Below are 14898 nucleotides of genomic sequence, written 5' to 3' on the forward strand. Positions count from 1 at the left end.
CACATTGCCTTGTAGATGAGAGCCAGAAAAACAAAAGGAAATAAAATGAGATATATCTCTCAATATTTTATAGAAAAATATGCAAATATCCTTCATTGAATGTATTTTTCATGTACTTCCCTAATCCATCTTATTCTTTAAAACTTTAGTTTTGAAATATAGCATTTCAGCTTTGTTATCCCAGAGTCCTGAACTGGACATTGCTCCCATTACACATACAAGTAAAAGACTTTGAATCAATATTCCTAGGTAGGATTTTTCAAGTGGCTTTTTTTTTAACCAACTGGCCAAGTTCAGTACTTGACCTTTCTGACCTTGTGTATGTGCAATCTAACTCTGTCTTCAGGCCTGAAGGAGGCACCACTTTATCACTTTACAGATTGAATAGGAGTAGGAGATACCCTGCTTCTACCTAGCATTACCCAATGAACTCACAGGTGGATGGTCTAATTAAATATCTGTGACTTCTGCAAGTATAAACAGGGTTGAATAGAATAGTCTTCTCATGTTCTATAGTTTGTGAAATGTTTCCTTTTTTTTATGACTTTCATCTTTCTCCTATTCTGTATCCGTCTTTCAAGGATGGGTACAACTAGATATAGTTTTTATAACATCGTAAATACTATTTTTATAATAAGTTTTAATACTGTTTTTATATGGTAAATAATATAGCTGCTTTAAATTGGTCATTTTTAATGTTTTTTCAATTTTTTATTTAAAAAATGTTGTTTTAGTATGAAAGTTGCATTTGTACTGCATGAGTATTAACCAACCTAAGTAGCCAAAAATTTATCTCAGAAATATTGAGAATATATTAACATCAGGAGAAGTGATTCCTTCCTGAAAACTCAACACGGCATGCCCTGAGTACTTGAATTAGTAAGTAATCTTCTGTTGATGAAGTAATTTGAATCTGAACTTCCCACCATTAGAAGAAAAAAAAGAAATACTGGGCTTTCTATGAAAGTCAGTGCCTTCGTCAGTTGAGAGAACAACTTAAGACAAAAAGTATATTTTTAGTTGAAAACATGTTATTCTGCATTATTAAGAAGTGTTTAAAATGATGTTTCCACTTTTGTCAAATGCAACAAAGAAAGTATTTTATTGAAATAGGTAATGAGAGACTAACTCAATAGAATTCATTCTGAAACAAGAAGAAGGAAAATCTATGTAAAAAGTTGTGTGCATGTGTATCTGTGTATACTGTTCCATTGTTTGGAAGCACACAATACCAAAATATTTTAAAGTTCTAAAAGCTCCCCAATTGAAGATAAAATACCTCCTCTACTAAACGTTCCCATCACCAACTTACCAAATCAACATTATCTGATATTTAGGTCTTTCATCTGACTTCGCTGCCTTGGAAGGCGCCACAGGCCGTTTCTCATACTGGTTAACCCAGGCAAGCCCATTCTAGGAAGGCAAAAACTTTCTAGGAATCCCTGTGTTCTTCATCTTCTATCAAAACTCAGATAGGACGCAGAACACACTTTATCTTTTTTTTGCTTCTTCAGGAAGAACGGAGAGAGTGCAGGTGCCAAAGGGAACAGTAAACAGACCCATAAACTAATTTTCATTGTTAAGTCAATGGGGCTAGCATCATTTACTAAAAGGACCAGGTCCCCCTAAGGGTTTCCTCAAGACTATAATACCTATTTCAGGGCAGATTTTTAAATTCTAATCTGTTGCTTCTAACCTAGAATATCCAATTGTCTAATAATCCCCTTTATTCTAATTATTCTCTTAACTTTTACATGTTGTTCTAAAAATCCACTTCCTCTGGAACATTTCTCAGAAGTAATGATATTTGTCTGATAAATTCTAGATAGTCCCTAAATTTCAGTATATTTTTAATTTTTATATATTTTATGCTGTAATTAATCATATGTAATGTAAGTTTTACTTCTCCAAGTCAATTCAGCATTTCCAGTATGTTTAGAGTTCAGAAGTTATGTTTTGATCTATTTTACCTATTAGTAAGTGAGTGGACAAAAGTTGGTTACTAACTCCATTCAAACACAGGGGTATCTTACAGTTAGCCTCTATTATACACAAATGCAGAGAAGAGGTTTCAGTTCATTTATTCTATGGGCAAGGTCTTCTCTCTGTTGATTTCTAGGTATAAGGAGCAAAAGTGCAGTTTCAAACAAGCAGATGAATTAGAGATCTAGCAGGTGACAAGTTCATTCCTTCCTCCTTGCTGATTCATTTGTTGGCAGATAAATAATCAGGTGTTAGAATTTCCACTGAGTTGTCTCATCTCTATCCATTTGAATTCATATTTGTTATAAAAGTACTTATAGTTACGAGGATATGACAGTACTTGGCTCAAAGGCACAGCCACCACATTGATTTTCCAACCCAAAATATCATCATCAGAAGAGAAAGAAACCCAACTGATTGTTTACAGAAAGAAAAGGTCAAGGACTTTATAAATCTACCTTATAATTTTGTAGAAGATTATTTTCCCTATTAAAGCTCATGATATTTCCTAGTGCATTTGTTCCAGCAAAGATGAATGTTCTTTTTCTTTATTTTTGGTAAAGGTTTTTCATACAATACAATGAATTCTCTTCCAAGGTAGATATGAAAAGATTTTTACTTACATGGTGAAGTCATTTTTACTCCTATATAAGTGTTAGGTATCTGAGAGGGACTGTTAAACAAATTTCACTTACTAACCTCCCAAGGGTGAATGTACGAGCTTATCTTCTGTATTTTCTGTAGTACTGTAGCTGAAGCTAGAATTCTTCTCTCTCTTGCCCTCTAGTGCAGCTTGTCAATATGACATTGCTTATCCCTTACGCTTCCTTCGGAGAGATTTCCTATTTGATGCAACTGTTGTGTCTTTTGTTGGTGTATATAATTAAAACTGTATGCCCAGTAGACGATGATCTGAAAGTAAGTGAAATAAGAAAGGAAAAATAAGAAGGGAAATTGTACAGATTAAAGGCACTGTGAGTTCAGGTAGAAAAATGCTGATTGAAAGAATTTTGCACCACTCTTTGTTTTTACCTACCTCAAGAAAAATTTTAAAAGCAAAAAACACAAATCAAGAAATAGCTGCCAGGGTCCACATGTAAGGCTGAAGAGTACAAAAGAATATAAACTCCCAGGGAACTAGAATCTTTAATATCGCTGTTGCTAAACCTACAAAGGGGATTCTTTGTTTTAAGGCAGTTTCAATTGTAAACATTCACCAGTTTACACAAATTAGTGGTTGTTTTCTTCAGGGAGAAAAAAACATGAATATCTGGGAGAGTCTCAACTTTTTTTTTATTTAAACAATTTTATTCTCACACTATACAGTACATCCTACGTGTACAATCAATGACTTTTGTATAATCACGGTTATGAATTCAACACTATAGTCAATATGAGACATCTTCATTTCTTCTGAAAAACAAACAAACCAATGAAAATCCCATACTCCTAAATTCCCCTATTATTGACCTTTGGCCTTGGTATAGTATCTTTGTTATAATTAATCAAAGAATATTACAATGTTAATGTTAACTATAGTCCTTGATTGCATCAATTGTGTTTTTCCCATACACTACCCTATTATTAATACCTTGTAATGGTGACTTACCTTTGTCTTAGTTTATGTAAGAACTTTCTTGTATTTGTACAATTAACCACCATCATCATCCATTCTAAGTTTTGCTAAGTTTTACAGTTCAACTTTTCATCCTCTAGCTTTCCTTCTGGTGACATACATGACCCTTTAGTTTCTCTTTCAACTATAGTCACATTCGGCTTTGTTACACTCACAGTATTGTGCTATATCACAAGATATTGTGCTATCCATTTCTGAACACTTACCATCAACCTTATTAAACATTCTGTGCTCCTTGAGCATCAATTGCCCAATCTCTACCTTTTCTTCTACCTCCTGATAACCTAAGCTCTTGTATTTAACTCCCAGAGTTTGTCATTGTAGTTAGTTAATATTAGTGAGACCACACAATATTTGTCCTTCTATTTCTGGCTTATTTTGCTCAACATAATGTTCTCAAGATTCATTCACATCATTGCATGTGTCACAACTTCATTCCTTCCTAAAGGTGCACAATATTACATCATATTTGATTTTTTGAATATAGATAAAGAAATGAATGACTGCTTCTCTATTATTCTGCTTCTCTATTACTACCATGTCTGTCACCTCTGTTCACCTGTATTTTACAGACTGTAAACTTTGGGTCAAATACCAAGGTATGAATGTTCAATGACAACATGAAGATCTTTTTTATCTGTCTTTTTAATAAAAAAGGAAGAAGAAACCACCATTGTTAATTAATGTGACATTTGGCCTTTGTCTCATCTGTGTCTCAAACTAACTCAATCATTTATAACACCCTTGACTGCATTATAAATTGCACTGGTATGAAAATAAACTATATGAGCATCATAAGATATTTAATGTAAACTCAAAACTAATGTTAGTAAACTAAGTTGCACTAAAATAAAGAAACATTGCTTTACTCATCCCCTACAGCATTGATTCTCTATAGTCCCTCTGATTTCCTGAAAATAGCCGACTCAAAAGGTGGTAGGGAAATCAGACCACAGAATAAGTAATTCAGGTGAAATGTAGCTTCAATTCTTAACTCCTTGGCCAATTTGATCCATAAGCAATTATAATTCGGACTCTAATGCAGTAAATAACTAGAAGTTTTCAGTTATTTCTACTAGTAATAGTAAGGGCAGGGGTCATGTTCTATAGCCTATGACCAAGGTAACCTAATAGTAAGGGTCAGTTAAGCCATTTGGTATAGATACTTTCTAGTATAAATCCCTGGAATCTGAAAAGAGTTCATTTAAATTATATTGCTTTTCAATACAATAAAAAGTATCTAAACCAGGGTTTCTCAATCTGAGCACTACTGACCTTTTGAAACAAATGCTTATTGTTGTGGGGTGCCGTCCTGTGCATTGTGTGATGGTCAGGAGCATGCCTGGCTTCTACAAACTACATGCCAGCAGCAAGGCTGCTGTTTCACCCAGATGGCTAGAGATACAGCCAAAGCCCCCTCAGGAAGCACAACCTTCCATGCGCACCCCTCACACTGAGAAGCACTGATTGGAACCAATATTTTAATTACTGTTAATAACTAGAACTGTAATAATAATAATGTTACTAATAATAAAGGCAATGTCTTGAATGAATAATATGGGCCAGACACTGTACTAGGCACTTTACTTTCATTAGCTCTAATCCTAAAACCAATCCTATGAGGTTTTTACACTATTTTATGGATAAGCAATTTAGCGTATAAAAAACTTTTGAATATTATATAGTGGCTAGAAAAGTCAAGAATTGAATCTAGGTCAGATGAATTCCAAAGCCAGTATTTTTCCACTACCTTTTCTTAATAGTTGTGCTTATCAATCCCCTCATACCAAGCATTTATGATTTTTCATCTCTAAATGATAGGTTTAGTCAGTACCTGGTACTGTCACTATTATTTTGAAAGAGAACAAGTCTATAATTTCAAGTGACTTATCCAAAGTCATACATAAATAGAAAGTCTAATGTAAAGTCCTCAGTATACCCCAATATGTCAGCACTTACCCAAAGGTTTGAGGTATAACATTAATCTGGAGAGATGGAAGGTTCATTCACTGCACTAAAGCCTAAATACAGAAACTAATGTAGGACATACCTATACTGCAAATAAAATGATCAGTGCAAGAGGCTTAAAATAAACCATGATCCTAACGTTTTTATGTAAAAATATTCCATCACCTCTGCTTCATGACCCAGAATTTGTGATGTAAATAATTTACAATAATATAGGTGAGATAACACCTGGTTTATGTGTATCTGAGACAAATTTAGATTCAAAATGAGTGGCAAACCCATGAGTTACAGAGGATAAAGGTTACTGTAACCAAAAAAAGGGTGCATTTTATTTGACTTATCTTTCCTTGATATGTCTCCTTCCTGTCCCCAATAAACCACCAAATTTATGATATGTATATATAGAAAAACAGCCTGCCATCTTCTTAGAGATCATCCTTGATTTTTTTTAAAGTTTTAGCAATCACCTATGATAAAATAGAAATAAGCAGCATATACACATTTGTATAGTTTGTCTCTATTATCTTTGTTACAAAGAATATACAGAATAGAAACTCACCTCTATGGACTGCTCACGTTAGGCACTCAAGTGTAGAATTTATATATAGTACTTATTATGTATTCATTATTTTATTTATTTACACACTCAAAGATTTACTGAGCATCAACTACAAGTTGAAAAACATGTTAAGTAACCAAGCTACAACGATAAATAAGACACAGCCCCTGCATGCAAGAGAATATTGTATTTATTCAAGGTTTTATGTTTGCCAAATACCTTCACTATGTATTTGGCTCTAATCCTCACAGCAACCAAAAATGAGAAAGTCAAGCACGAGGTGAATCATTGTGCAGAGATCTAAGTCAATGAGTATCTTCACTATAACAGCCTTTATTTCATCTGTATATAGGATAAACATCTTCATTTGACTGCTGAACCAGAAATAAGTAACTGCCCCTAGAAAATTTCTGATTTGGGGAGGGGCACAGATGAGGTAAAGATGAAATGTCACCAGAATTAACCCTATCACTGGTTCTTCTTCTAAGAACGATAACTACACTCATGTTTCCATTGATCAACAGCGTTGATCAGTATAAATACAAGGGATGCAAATGAAAAATATGAAATCAAAGACAAACATAAAACCTGTTACTCACTTTACACCTTACTCATTTGGGCTTTTGAGATCCTGCTTGCTACAAAAATGTCTATCCTTCCTAAAAACAGAGACACAAAGTTACGTACATTTGTAACATTTATATATATATAATGCAGCAGAGTTTGTATTTATTGAACGCAGAAGAGCTTATGGATATGCATCACTATATTCCTCATTTGACTTAACTGCAGAACACAGGGAAGGAGCAGAGCAATTGGTTCTACGTATCATGAGTCATTCATTTAGGACACTGGAATTAGTCCATGTTTAATAGGTGGCATACTAATACATACGTCATAGAATTTCTACTTCGAAGGAACGTTAGCAATTCCACAGACCAGTTATTTCTGATAGGTTTTAGACATGAGGACATATACTCAAAGAGAACTCATTTTAAAAAGTCCTGCAAAAAATATAAATAAATACAATAAAGAAAGCTAGAATTGTTCTGAGAACAGTAGTCCATGGTTACATATTCTCAGCCATCCATTCCTTCACATGCCCACAGCAGGGATCTGTATAATCCCTAGTTTCAAGGGAGCATTATTTAAATATTACTAATTCTAGTCTGATTCCCTCATGTCATTTAGGAAAAAATCATGCTCTGAAAAGTGGCAGTGCTCACCCAAAGTGATTCAGTAGTTACAGGCAGTGATTTAAGTCAATCAAGTTTGAAGTTCATCATACTAAAAATGCTAACTGTTTAAATCTGTTGTAAACATGCTATCAGCAACTATATGCTTACCAGACAGCTAAGTGCTCCATAAGTTACCAGAGACCTAATGAAGCTGTTCAATACCCTGAGAATTTTCTACTTCCCTTTATAATAAACTTCAGATCCAGAATTGCCCTAAGAGTTATTTTCCAAAGTATGAGTAATCAGAAGAACATTCAGCAATAGAATTTATATCAGAAAAATCTCAGAATGTAGCTTCTTTCCCTTACTTTATAGCATTTGTTGAGTGGGCGATTAGTATTATTTAGTGTTGGTCCAACTGACACAAATACTAACGTTACTCTCACCTATGAGGACAAATTACTGGGGAGGAATAGCATTTATATAGCTAAAGAAAAGACCCGAACATACACATTCAGCGCAGCTAGCTAGCCAAAACACAATTCTTATTCACATTCCATGATTTAGAAACATTTGTTTGAACCTTCTTCAAATATAAGGTAAATTTTTTGGTTTGTTTCCTTATAGGCCAACCTCCAAAAATAAAACTAGATGTGTAGGAACTGAATATGAAATTTGGGCTAGTCACTCAAGCATTCTCATAAGAAGAGGAAAAACTGCTTGCTAGAAGGTTACATGCTGGCATACTGTAAAATTTTACTTTAAAATTTTTAATAACACCAAACAAACCAAGTTTTGAAACTGGTGAAAACCTGATCCTTTTTACTATAAAGCATACGGTTAGTTGCAAAAAAGAACAAAGTCCAGTGCATGCATGTGTGTACATTTATGTAGGTGTGTATATATAGATATGTGTGTGTGTATGTATGCATGTATGTATATAAATATGTGGTGGGTTTATATATACTATACATGTATATGTCAATGTAACGCTTACATGTTTTCCTATTTAATAAGCATTCTCTTCTACAGGCTTAATTATATCTGTAGTTAGTCACATTTTCATTTCCAACATTTATGTTAAGAAAAGTATTTTAAAACTCTTGAATATAATAATTTCCAGGAAAGCCAGCAGTTCAACCATTGATCGAATTTTCAACAAGCAGGAAATATAGTTGCTTTAGACCCCACTAAACCAGGCAGAAAAATAAAGCTCAATTGTTCTCTTACATTCAAAAGGAGAGAGAGAGAGAGAGAAGGAGAGAGAGGGAGGGAGACAGAGAGAGGGAGGAAGAGAGAGGGAGAGAGAGAGAGAAGGAGGGAAGGGGAGGTAGAAGGGGGAGGGAGAGAAAAGAAAAAGGCAATTAAGCTAATGCAAGTTGGGTGTCACAAGGTTATAGATATTTCAAGAGCTGAGCAATTTACCGTCTGGAAACGGAGAAGAGCTCTTGCATAAAATGTCCCCCAGTTCAGATTTATTATGCTTTTAGTTGTGTTATATGTGATACAATTAGCAGGAGGTGCCAATAAGGCGTTCTCTCAAGGACGTGGTCATCCCGTGCCATCTGTTATTAATTGCATTGTCCTTTCCACATCCAGCTAGAGGGGAAAAAGTTCTCTGAAACACCTGCAAATTCTCACTGCACAATGACTAGAATTTGAAAATACTTAAACAAAGAAGGAAAGATAGGTCAGATCTCGAAACGGCCCACCCTTCATTGAAAAAGAAAGAATAATGTATAATGAATCCAGATGCAACAGAATTTTCAGTTACTGGGATCATTTTTCTTTCATTATATTCTGCTACGCTGATAGCTTTCAAAGTAAATACTATAGTACATAAACTGAAAATGAATAATTGGAACATTTTCCTAGAAATATAGCCATCCTCTATAAGGCTTGGTGAAGATTTAAATGTTTTAAGAGATTTTTATAAAATTAGAAGACAAAGATAATAAAAACTGACTGTTATAGGGATTTCATTTTTTTTAGGTTTTGGCATTTGGGTTGATGCAAATCAATCTTAAAGAATACAGTTCTGGAAATTAATATTCCTATGAATATGCAAATACTTTCTCAATTTGGCACCTATTTTCATAGATATAATTTCAAAATATGAATCATTAAGTGACGCTGTTAAAATACAAATAGCTATTAAGAGAATTTAAACTAATTTCAGAAACACTGGCTTACTTTTAACCATCTGTGCTGCCTGTTCTTTTCTCTGATTTCCACTCGACTTCTATCTTTGAAGCAGGCAACTGCTACAGAGAGTCTCATTTTCTGTTCTCTTGTCCAATACGAATGCATACTCCTGATGCTACTGGGTGAAGGTCTAAATCATTTCACAGGAATCTTTTAAACTCCTTCATGATCAGTAATTCAAAATACTAAAAAAAAAAAAAAAAAAAATGGCATCGACACTCTTTTGAGGGGCTAATGGAAGGAAGTATTCTAAAAAAAAATGCTATTTAATCGACACTTTCCTTGAAGAAAAACAAAAAGTTATGCAGCCTAGCTCCTTATGGTAGTACTCTTGACAATTAAATTGCCTGCCTCTTCTCATGTATCTAGCTGTATTAAATTCAAATAAATTTGTTTCCTGAAGCTTGGCAAGGAAAAATAAACTTCTCTCAAAAGTATTCTAAAGGCTAATATAAGATAAAAATACAGAAACGTCTTTATACAGGGCTTCAAATACTAAATTAGGACAGTGCCCTATGCCTGTAACATACTGTTATACTAAAAACCTGCAGTAAAATTAATTTAATGTACAAAAAAAGTGAGAGTAAAATATTAATTTTTAAATTTGGTTACAATTGATTCCTTTTATTGAAAGGGGTAATTCTCTTGCACAAGCATCCTGAGAAACCACTCACTTTTGTTTACTACATATACATTTCTATGTGAGCATACTGATTATCCTCTTTCATTTGTTGGGTTTTCAAGATGTTTCACTTTGCTGCAAGTTAAAAAAAAAAAAAACAATCCAAGTGTGCACAGGTAGTTCAGTCAGAATTCTCAGCTGGTGTGCAGAGACTCAGGTTCAATTCCCAGCCCATGCTCTCCAAAAAAAACAAATGGTGCTGTAATAACAAGATATTCACATGGAAAAGAATGAAATGCAACCCCCACCACACAACAGACAAAAAAATTATCCACGTGTTTCCCTAATCCTAGCCATTTATTTCACTTCTTTAAAGAATGTACGTTGATGGCTAGTTTACTAAATTAATTCAAAGATCCAGAATAAGCATCTTACAACAAATACGACAGATGTAAAGACTCCCCTTCTCACTGACTCCATTTTAGGTACATTTACTTGAACTTAACAACCAGGTTTTTTATATTGTTATATTCTTTCTGTCAGAGAAAGAGTATATCTATAGTTACCACTATTTTAAAAAAGTGATAAAGAAAATCAAAATAAAATATTGCATGCATTCACTTACTGCTCAAGTCAGTCTAAATAATGATTTTTATTGGCAAGGACCCTGCAACCACTGATCAAACCACTAAATTTCCTTCCTTTCCTTTATTTTGTTTTCTTGTTTCATGGTGTTATTTTGTACTACTTTTATTTGAAAGCAGAGACAAACAAGTTACTCTAGGTTCCCAGAAGTGAGTTGATATATATTGAGTAGAAATGTCTTTTAGGGAAGATTCACATTAGAACAATGATCTGATAAACTGTACTCTTTAGAATCTAGTTTAATTCTTTAGTCCATAAGATACCAGATCTCAGAATGCCCACTGAATAGTTCATCTGAAAAAAAATTTGCATTTTAGTCACCAATATTAGCTCAATATGAGATAACATGCCATGGGTGTGAAAAATGCTAACAAAATCTTAAATAATATTCACAAAGTTTAGCAAACCTTGACACAAGCAACTTGAATATATTTGCTTTTAACTATTTCATGTGTGACCAGGGAAGTATATAATATGCAGTAATTTAGATGATAATTATAACACCTCATAATTGAAGATTAAATGAAATAGAATATTTGAAGCACCCACACTGGACTGGAATCCTGTTTGGTACACAAGTGCCTAATCAATCACCCAAATTCTATTTCTTAGAGCTTTAAAAAAGTTAAAAACTTAAGTTTTTAAGGTCTCGGATATATTTTTCAAGAATACAAAAATTTGCATCATAGTGTCCGGAAAAAGTCAGACAACAGAGTGACAGAAGTGAAAGCTCAGTTTTCCCTATCATAAAAGGCAAAGATTTGAGATGTAGTTTGTTGATTAGATGCAAGTCCTTAGAATGGTGATATAACCAAGCTAGATTTTGGTTTCTTTATTGCAGAAATGACAGTAATGAAATCTTCCTTACAAATATTCTGGACAAAGGCAGAACTAAAAGGAGCTAAAGCCTAGTACAGTGCCTGATATATACCAAGTGATACATTCTTGTGAGCTAGGGGTGACAGTAGTGGTAGAATAGATATTAATAATCCCATTGGACATGGTGAGATCTTCCAGAGTCTTTATTATGTTCTGGCCATGATATTTGCAAGGAGACATTCACAATTCAGAATGATGGAATAATTTGTTCTCAGAAAACCCAGTCAACTTAGGACAAGTGAATGTTTTGTTTAACCCAGATAATACACTACATAATAAGGTAATGACTCCTGTAATTCAGTGTTTAGTGTTATTATGTGATAAAATGTATAGACCAACTCTGTGAAGTTCCAAGTGTCAAAATTAGGACCGATGGGCAAAAGCTAAATGTATTCAGAATCCATCTTAATTTAAGGAAAATATTTTGCAGTACAATATGAATTCATTTGCAGACGTTAGCGCACTACAATATTGGATAAATGACAACATTGAACAACTTCTAATTTCATATTTCTATAATTTCCCCAAACCTAATTATGAAAATATAGCGACCCTTTTCTTTATTCATTCGCTAACTTATTGAGCACATACTAAAGAAAGGCCCAGCATTGAGCATTATGTCAAATAATATTATTTTTTTTCTATTAGGCAATATTTATTATGTACTTACTATGTATAATTTATGATTCTCAGTGTGTTACATATATTGCTTCAATGATTTTCACAATGTTCCTATATCAACCCCAATTTTAAAGATGTAGAATCTTAGGCACAGGAAGTTTAAGCAGCAACTTGACAAAGCTAGAAGTTGGCAGATGGGATTCTATACAGAAATGAAAACTAAAATTCTTGTCTAAAAGGTACCTGATCTGGACAGATCCTAACAGAATATACTTTTTCTGAGCCCTAGCCTACACTTATTATTGAGTGTTCATGGCTAATTTCAATTATCTTCTAACGTATTCTTGTTTCCCTCAACCCCACAGACATGTATACAAAAGGCAAACTTTTTTATGTTAACTAAAAGTTCCACAAACCACACCATCTTATTAAAAAGGAAAAAAAATAGTGTTTTTTTAAAATGTTATCAAAGAATGTGTTAAAGTTCCATTTTCTTGCCTTACTGAACAGAATATCCTGAACATGTTGAAACAATGGCTCATCATGAACATCAAGTAAGCAAGGTGTATTACACTACAATCTTCATATATTTTTGAAAATTTTTCCTCAGATTTCAAGGTGTTGATGATTTTATACTTGATTTTCCAGTTGAGAGAAGAGGAAATAAAAATGAAATGAATTTTAGTTGAACAATTACTCGGTGTACCGAATGGTTCCAGGGTTCTTTACTTCCCTGGTCAATCTATTTTCTGAATCTTTGTGACTACTTAACTTTACTTCAATATCACCCCATTTTCTGCAACAAACATGCTACAAAGCTTTCAATACTCCCCTTTCTAGAAGTTGTGAAAAACTTTACTTTTTATCTCCTCTGAACTCTGATTAAAACTCGAGGCCAAACCGAAGTCCGCTAGAGAACAAGAATTAAAGAAATAACGTCTGTGTACAAAAAACAATTCAAGGACCTAATGACATTTATTTTTTTTTTTTGGTTTAAAAATTTTGATTCACTAAAATTTCAGTCAATTTGGCATAAATCCATATATTTTAACCCTTCCTGCCCAAAACTAAAATGCAGGTTCCCTTTGATGTCATTTTAGTATGAAGATTAGGGTTGGCATGTGGAAAAGGATGATGTAAAAACTAACCACCCTGCTTTAAATCAGTGCAAGTGTCTACCTGTGACTCAGAAAAACAATTGGAACAAAAAGAATGCCTCTCTCCTAAATGAAAAAAGAATTTGTTCAAGGACAAAGTAAGGACTAACACAGAAGAAGAAAAAGAGATCAACCAGTCAATTAACATAGAATGGAGTAAGGGAAATAATATGTCACAAGGGAATAGAGGGGAAGATCTCTCTGTTAAGAAAGACTAGAGCAAGCAGCTTGACACCAGAAATACATTGAAATGAACAGAAATGAAATAGTTCATGTCCCTATTCCTAATCTTAACCATACACAAAACTCTAATCATAATTCCTTACACACTAACCCCTCATTCTAACTGCAATAGAAATGCCAGTCTCCGGAACCGAAACACTGATTTCCCAAGCAGATGTCAGACATTAGCCACTGGCCTCGGCTGCCATCAATATTAATCAGCTAATCTTAACATTAGCAAAACATATGCACCTTAAGAAGGAACTTGTGCTACTTTTGTGTGGATGACAATTATTAGCAAATCCAAATAATTAGGATGATATCAGCACAACTACTGTCAACTACAACAGCTTTTTCTAAGGGAAAAATATCAGATATCTCTCCTTGGCTTATCAGGGGCATTATTGACACTCAGGGTTTATACGCATTTCTTTCCCTTGATCAGTTAGAATACAGACTTTATGCTAGTAATGATCATTTATATTTCAATGATCAAGAGAACCTCAATTACTAATTTGCTAATAGTTATTATTTATGTGTAGACATATCTAAAAGCTATAGCAGGAGTATGTGTGCATGAAATTTGCTGATCATCTGTACACTGGTTGGAATTTCTATACTTTTTTAGTAGACATACAACTAACTAAACATCAAAATTGTTCTAAAATTTAAAAAATGAAACTAGTTTTTCTTAAAAATCTGAATCATTTAGTGTTACAAAAGTGGAGTATTTTATTTTTCTTAATTTTGACATATTAATGGCCTGTATTTTTCCATTCATTTAGCCTAGCATGTCTGTGTCTATATCAGAGCTGTCAAACGCTCTAAATGTTTTACTTTTTCCTACTCATCATACACACCAATATCTCCATAGGCTATTAAACATTTACAAGCACTTTTGTGATTATAGCTGCTAAGGGCAACAATAATCATAGTAAATTATTTCCATTCATGATATATCATGCAATCCTGGTACAATTCTCAGATACAGCTCTTGGTATCTGAACTAAGGAAGTAATCCTTGCTATTTGGAAGTTCAAATTGTCAAGGAATCACAAGCAATTACATTTACTCACAAAACAAATATATGCCAAATGCCTACTACGTGCATTTATGCTTTATGCTCTGGGGAAGAATCATTTATCAAGATAAAGCTCCTACCGTTATAGGACTTAGAGTTAATGGATAAAGCACAAGTTAAACTGAAATACAGCCCTAATATC

The 14898-nt window shown here is 33.6% G+C and overlaps 1 long non-coding RNA gene across 4 annotated transcripts in view; it reads right to left on the reverse strand.

Moving 5' to 3' along the window:
* The window catches only part of LOC143673469 (uncharacterized), a 124143-nt gene that overhangs the window by 44292 nt on the left and 64953 nt on the right, over positions 1-14898 (reverse strand). For 2 of the 4 annotated variants that reach the window (XR_013170380.1, XR_013170379.1), the window contains 2 exons: positions 9518-9714; positions 2683-2895 (listed from right to left, as the gene is read on the reverse strand). This is a non-coding gene — a long non-coding RNA (uncharacterized LOC143673469). The remainder of the gene's footprint in view (positions 1-2682; positions 2896-9517; positions 9715-14898) is intronic. The other 2 variants (XR_013170381.1, XR_013170382.1) reach the window with 1 other exon arrangement.

This window comes from Tamandua tetradactyla, chromosome 2, assembly GCF_023851605.1.
Source record: "Tamandua tetradactyla isolate mTamTet1 chromosome 2, mTamTet1.pri, whole genome shotgun sequence".
Lineage (NCBI taxonomy): Eukaryota > Metazoa > Chordata > Mammalia > Pilosa > Myrmecophagidae > Tamandua > Tamandua tetradactyla.